The 7,721-nt window shown below is 43.4% G+C and overlaps 1 long non-coding RNA gene across 1 annotated transcript; it reads right to left on the reverse strand.

Annotated features, from left to right (window-relative positions):
* Positions 1–245: 245 nt before the first annotated feature.
* LOC309628212 lies at positions 246–4,417 on the reverse strand. Its single transcript, XR_014244246.1, has 2 exons — positions 2,724–4,417; positions 246–2,683 (listed from the first exon to the last, which is right to left on the reverse strand). It is a non-coding gene; the product is annotated as an uncharacterized lncRNA (long non-coding RNA).
* Between the last annotated feature and the right edge of the window lie 3,304 nt (positions 4,418–7,721).

Genomic DNA, 7,721 nt, shown 5'->3' on the forward strand with positions numbered 1-7,721 from the left:
GAGCAACTGGGCCCGTGAGCCACAATTACTGAGCCTGCGCGTCTGGAGCCTGTGCTCCACAACAAGAGAGGCCGCGATGGTGAGAGGCCCGCGCACCGCGATGAAGAGTGGTCCCCACTTGCCACAACTAGAGAAAGCCCTCGCAGAGAAACAAAGACCCAACACAGTCATGAATAAATAAATAAATAAATAAATAAATAAATAAATAAATAAATAAAAAAGAACGTGAATTTCTAAAAAAAAAAAAAAAGTACTTTCCTTTTCAATATGCTAAAACAGAAGTAATTCTGAATATATTATACATGGCTTTTAAGATTTTTATCTTTGTCCCAAGAATTAATTTTAAAACAAATTGCTATAATGCTGATCCCAATATCTGAGGGGAAAAAAGCACACGTAGTTCATTCAATTAGGGAGACTATCTTTTTTCATTATTTTGTTTAATAAGTTTAACAAAATTTAAAGCACATACTTTAAAAATTTCTGAAGTAGGTCAAAGTCTTTTCTCCTCAAAAGGATCACAACCCAGAACTCTTTTTACTTCTCCGTATAACATGACACACACTTAATAGAGTTCTCAGGCATCTGATTATTGAGTGCCCCCAAAGTTTAATAAACATGGTAGTTTAAAAAAATGCAACATTTTTTGGGCTTAGTTCTTAAGAGCAATGTTATCCATAGAACGTTCTGCGAAGATGGGAAAGTTCTATATCTGTGCTGTCAATACTGTAGCCCTAGCCACTGGGACGGTTGAGCACTTACAGTGTGGTTAGGGTGACTGAGAAGCTGAATTTTAAATTTTATTTAATTTTAATGAATTCACTTTTAAATAGCCACGTGTGTCCAGTAGCCACTGATTGAACTCACAGCTCTAAAGTTATAATCGGTTGAATTATATTCAGATAAAAGTATTCATGGATATTTGCCACTTAGTAATGTTCCTTTTGCCTTAATAAAATCAATGTTGGGACTTGCCAAATTTCCCAAAAAGAGTAAATTACCTGTTTTCATTACCTCTTTACTTCCAATTCTTCCCTGGCAGATGGTAGGAAATGAGAGATTCATCTATTTCCCCTGAGACTGCGTTGGCACTTCACTCCATCCAAGTAATAGTCTGGTTGAGCCCTGGGGGCTCTCCTGATGAGCCTCAGACTGATTAAAAAACTGAAGTCCTTTATTTTCTACTTATAGGAGCACAATGAGCCAATAGTAAAACTTTTATTTTTATATATGACTGAAGAGTGTTTACTAGTAATCTACTAACAGTTAGTAGGGCTTACTTTTCTGGATCTAGGGGTGATAATTAATTACATTCCTGTCTCCACCTGTATTAGTTAGGATCCCAATAGGAAACAGAAGGCACACACAAACCTGTAATTAAAGAGAATTTTAAAAAGGACACTCTACAAATGTGTGGGTTGTGTTAAAGGAAACCTACAAGGAGTGGTGGGTATCCCAGGGTCAGCAGCAGAGGTGAGCTCCTGGACCAGATAGGGCAAGGAAGAAGGTGGTTTTGGAACTATTTGAGAGTTGCTGTAGGAGAAGATTGTTTGATAGGAGCTGTGCTCTTTGTTAAAGGGACACAGCCAACGGTGGCAACATTACTCTGGTCCTATCCTCTGATCTCTTGGTGTATCCCATTGGCTAAACCAACTGGAAGCCAGAAAACTGGGGAACCTCTAGATATAGTCTATATAGGCAGCCTTCCGGAGCTCAGACATTTGGATAAACATGGGTAGGAGATCTGGAGAGGCAACAGAAAATATCCAACTACCTCTCCCAAGTTTGGAACCAATTGAGAGAGGCACAGATGGTTCTAAATCAACCACGAGAGACCTTAGATGGATATAAAAATATCTGCTTTATTACTTATGAAAGCTGCATTCAGTGACAATGTTTTGATGTGTGCATTGGACCAGGTTTACGCATCTCCCCAGATTCACAGCCTCACCTGCCCTCATTGGAGAGCCTTGCTCACCACCACTGTCACCTAAGTTAACCAGCACCAGTTTCTAACACCACTAGTTATCTTGCCCCCCTGGCTATAGAGTGACCCAGACTGCCTACCACTGCAAGAGCTACAGCAACTTTACCACCAAGGGCTGGGGGCTTTGGATCATCCCACTTACTTCTGGACTCAGATGAAGGGCCACACAGTGGATTACGGAATATGGCTTCCCCAGCAGCCACCTGGGAGTGTACGGATTGCCAACTCATAGGGCAAACTTTGACAGTGAAAGACGACAGACAACACGGGGGTGAGGAGCTAGCAGATAAAGTCTTCTTTCTTCCCAGTAGACTATTCTCAGGTGGTTTTCTCCAAACACCCTATCTGGAGACTGAAATGTTCAAATAACTGGCTGTATTTTCTTGTATAACCCTGGCCAGCTCAGTCATGTACCATCTTATATTTGCCATCCCTCTTCCCTGCCTGTGGCCTGTGGTAGATTACAGATGGAGGCATATTCTTGTTATGCTTTCCATTGAAAAGTAGAGTTTAATTTCCCCTCCCCTTGAATCTACACTGGCCTTGGGGACTTGCCTGATTAAGAGAATGTAGTTGAAGCAACATTCTTGGACTTCGTCTTGCAATTTCTGCCTGGTTCTCCTGGAACCATAATGCTGAGAGAAGCCCAAACCACATGGAGAATCCGTGCTGGAGAATCCACATGGAGAATCCACGCTGGAGAATCCACATGGAGAATCCATGCTGGAGAATCCACATGGAGAATCCACATGGAGAATCCATGTAGCCCAGCTGAGCTCCCAGCCAAGAGCTAGCATCAATTACCAGCTATCCCAGACCATGTGAGTGGGGACGCCATCTTGATAGTGGATCGTCTATTCCAACCACCAGAGCTGATGCCACGTGGATCAGAGATGGATCACTCATTCCCATCCTTCCCAGGTTCCTCACAAAATCGGGGCAGAATAAAATGATTATTTTAAGCCACTAGGTTCTCGGGTAGCTTGTTATACAGCAATAGAAAACTGGAACACTGCCCTCAATAGACTGTTGTTAGAAGGTGTTTCCTAACACAGATACTTCTCATTTGATCAAGCAGTTGGCTGTGTTTTCCTACGAAGCTGTGGCCAGCTCAGTGATGGACTACCTTCTGTGTATTTGCTGCCCTTCCTTCCCTGCCTCATTTCCCTTTTTTCTTGACCCTGGCTGTCCTGGGATTACACTACCAATAAATAAAGTATTTGAACACGAGTTTGCCTCAGGCTTCGTTTACTGAGAAAGTTTGTAGAAGAGGTATCCTAGAAAGAAGACCCTCAGAATGAGATTTTGGAATTGATTCTATACTTGATTGTCTAAAAACAATCAGGTAAGTGGGATGGTAACAGCCCTGCGAAGTGACATCACAGTAACCAACTCTTTCACCTGTGGTTAATTGGGATGAAGTATAGGTGGACGGCTAAACTTGGGAAAATCATGGTGCTACCATATTTGATCAGGAAGGGGCAAAGATTGTGGTGGAGGGGTGGCCGCTTTGAGGAATTTGAGGTCTTGATAAAGGCTTGATAAATAGGCTCACGGCACCTATTGCCAACTCAAGTCATACTCTGAAAGCCAAAGGACCTTGAGAGCTACTTTAAATGAGGCTCGCATCTTCTGCAGCTGAAAGACATCTGTACTGAAAATCAGTTCAGGGTGGCAGAGCTGTAAAGAAAACTAACAGTGCAGCCTCAACAGGTCTCCTAGGTCAAGGTCAGGGCCTTGATAGGGAAAGAGTGGGAAATTGAACCCAAGGATGGAGACATTGGTGTAGACAAGCCTGAATCTCCCTGGCTGGCAGAAACAGCCTGTTTCTCCCTGTCAGGGGTGAAGAATCACCCCTTTGCCTGGACGGCATGCAATGATGTCACCAGAAGCAGGTGCCTCCCCAAATGATGCTTGTTCTCAAGTTTTCCTCAAGACCCACTCTGACCTCCCTTCCCTGACCCTGGGCTAATACAAAGGGAAGTATTAGTACAAGCCCTGCTGGGGAAGGAAATGTCAAGCCTGATGAAATGTACTGGCAGGAACTGTGGGAACGCCGCAGGTGTGGATCTTGAGATGCTTTGACTGGAGGAGGCAGACAGAGGCTGGATGGGTGAGAATGGACAGCCACGGGCACTTACCTGGATTCAAGACACCTGAGCTGGTCCTTATTCACTGCACTAGGCTCCTTCCAGCCTAGTCACTGCGATGGCCTAAAAGAGATGATGTGGAGATACTGGAATTTCCTTGACATAGTTTACATAAAGAAGTCAGAAGTCTCAAGAAGGTGGGCATGTGAGAATGGATTCATTTTGTAAGACCTACCACCTGACTATGTATCCCAGAAGGCCTGGGGGGAAATTGTGGGAATGATGGGGGGCCGAGGGGAATGGTACCAACACCTTTGAGAAGCTCAGTGGTTAGGGATCACAGTAGAAGATGCTACTATGGGATTGGGCCCCCTCTAATCCAATCCATGGTGGTAAAAAGAATCGGGACTACCAAAAACCGGGTGGCAGCCCTTTACCATCAAAGGAAAGAGAGCCCGAATTAACATCAAGAGCAGTAAGGCCTTAGTGTGAACGAGGGTGCCTACTTTCAGGGATATATGGCATTGGGAAGCTGACTAGGGTGTTGTTGATTTGAATAATTTAAAAAATCAATAATTATTGAGCAGGAGGCTATCATTGCCTTCCACGAGGGAAAACTGTACTCCATCATTGAGTTTCTAGATCTAAGTCAGTTAAAAAAACCCAGAGCCCATTGATTGAAGGAGATGCTGGATCCCCTTGAGGAAGGACCCTCTAATGCCACTGAAAGGATATACAGGTATATATACCTGACCCTTCCCCAGAGGGAACTGAGGCAATTTGCCTGGGTAACTATACACTGGGGAAAGGGTCAAACCTAGACTTTTCAAGGGCCATTAGCTACAGTGCATGAGATGATCCTGATATCAGGAGACCTGAATCACCAACACCGTCCTCTGGTTAAAACAGAGGCTTAAAAGACCAAGTCCATCTAATGGTGGGTCCAGTGGTTTTGGATACCCACTTTGTGATTATTTCCCTGGTTTCTGAATGTATAATCAAGACAGATGTACTTAGCTTCTGGCAGCATCCTCAGATCAATGGCCTGTCCTGTGAATTAGCGTGATTGTGGTAGGAAGGGTTAAACTCAGCACTACTGCCATTTGGAACCAGACAATTCTTTGCTGTGGGGTATTTCCTGGGCATTGTAGGATATTTAATAGCATGTCTGTCCTCTCCCCATTAGATGCCAGTGAGACCTAGTTGTGACAACCAAAACCGTTTCCAGACATTGCCAAATATCCCCTAGAAGGGCAAAATCGCCCCTGATTGAGAACCACTGGCTATGTGTAAGCCCCTGAAACTCCCTTATCCCCTGCCATTTGTGGGAGTAACACCACAGTTCTTGAAGAATGACAGAGATTAACACCATCATTAAAGATGGAGGGGTTCTCATAACATTCTCTTTTGAGTCAACTCTCTGGCTGCTGTAAAAATCAGAGAGATCATAGGGCACGACAGTGAACTACTGCAAATTTAACAAGTGATGGAGCCGAGCGCAGCTACTGTGCCAGATGTGGTGTCTCTGCTTCAGCCACCATGCCTCTAAGGCTCTGACACTACCTCTGTCATGAGCATCACAATGAAAGCCATGACAGCTTTGGTCCCTAGAACTAAACTGATAGGACCTGCTGAGGATCTGGCTCTTCTCACCCAGTGGGTGTGGGATCTGACTTCCCCATCAGTTGCCTGGAAGGGTGGGTGATACAATCCAAGTGTTAGGGAGTACATGCCATCTGGAGCAAACTTTGACCAATGCAAAACAGTATACAGAATGGGAGGGGGATGAACTAGTAAATAATTTTTCTCCCTTCTCCCACCAAAGAACTTTTCTGAGACATTGGTTCCACACAGTTTGTGACATGGGACAAGGTAATTGGCTGTGTTTTAATTTTTTTGTAACGCCATGGCCAGCTTAGTGATACACCTACCACTTTATATTGGTTCTCCTTTCTTCCCTTCCTCACACGTTTTCCCTCATTCCAGTTGCCATGGGATTGCACCCCTTCCCAATAAAAGTTAGCATGTAGGTTTCATCTCAGGTTCTGTTTTCTAGGAAACTCATGCTAAAACAAATTGCAACAAAAATAAGTTTCTGGGGACTTCCCTGGTGGTCCAGTGGCTAAGACTCCATGCTCCCAATGCAGGAGGCCTGGGTTCGATTCCTGGTCAGGGAACTAGATCTCACATGCCGCAACTAAGGATCCTGCATGCTGCAACAAAGATCCCGCAAGGGGCAATGGAAATCCCGAGTGCCGCAACTAAGACCTGGCACAGGCAAATAAATAAATAAATAAATATATTTTTTAAGTTTCTGAATATTTCTATCAGAATAAAATTTACCCATCCAATAAAAGGCAGAAGTGGAAAAATATGGTATTGCCAGTTGAGACAGACCACCTTTTTCATGGTAGAGAAGTGTAGAACACAGAAAAAAGTGGTGTTGTCAGAGATACTTAATTCCTTCTCCCAAACTCACCAATCTAATTATTGACTTCTCCTCCTATTGGGACATGTGAGCAAGGGGCAATGACGGTCCAGGAGAGATTCTGTCCTATGTTGCATCAAGGACATGTGAGGTCAGGAGAGTTTTATCCTCCTTTCACCATGGTAACTAATGCTTGGCATTTATACCTTTTGTAATTGTCCCACAGTTCTTAGATATTCTGCTCTATCTTTTTCACTATTTTTCCTTTTTGTATTTCAGTTTTAGAAGTTTCTATTGACTCAAGTATCAAGCTCACTGATTCTTTCCTTGGCTGTGTCCCGTCTATTGCTAAGCCTATCAAAGGCATTCTTCATATCTGTTACAGTGTTTTTGATTTGTAACATTTCCTTTTGATTCTTTCTTAGAATGTCCATCTCTCTGCTTATATTACCTGTCTCTTCTTGTACGTTGTCCACTTTTCCATTAGAGCCCTTAGCATATTAATTATGTTGTTTAAAATTACTAATCTGCTAATTCCAATGTCTCTGCCAGGGACTTCCCTGGTGGTGCAGTGGTTAAGAATCCGCCTGCCAATTCAGGGTACACGGGTTCGATCCCTGGTCAAGGAAGATCCCACATGCCGTGAAGCAACTAAGCCTGTGTGCCACAATTACTGAGCCTGCACTCTAGAGCCCGTGAGCCACAACTACTGAGCCTGCATGCCACAACTACTGAAGCCCGCGCGCCTAGAGCCCATGCTCTGCAACAAGAGAAGCCACCACAATGAGAAGCCTGCACGCCACAACGAAGAGGAGCCCCCACTCTCTGCAACTAGAGAAAGCTCGGGCACAACAATGAAGACCCAACACGGCCAAATAAATAAACAATAAATAACTCTTTAAAAAATAATAATAAATAAATAAATACATCTAATACCTCTTTTCAAACAAACAACAAACAAACAAAGTCTCTGCCATATCTGAGTGTGGACCTGAAGCTTGCTCTATCTCTTCAGGGTGTGTTTTTTGTCTTTTAGTACACCTTGTAATTTTTTTGTTTAAAGAAGAACATAATTTGCTGGATAAAAAGGACTAAAGTAAATAGACCTTTAGTATAAAGTTTTATGTTTAGTTGGCTAGGAGTTAGGCTATGTTTACAGTTTGCTATAGCTGTAGGTATCCGAGGCTAAAATTTCCTCTGGTGGTTTTGTTGCTTT

Source organism: Balaenoptera borealis, assembly GCF_965194805.1.
Source record: "Balaenoptera borealis genome assembly, chromosome: 4".
Lineage (NCBI taxonomy): Eukaryota > Metazoa > Chordata > Mammalia > Artiodactyla > Balaenopteridae > Balaenoptera > Balaenoptera borealis.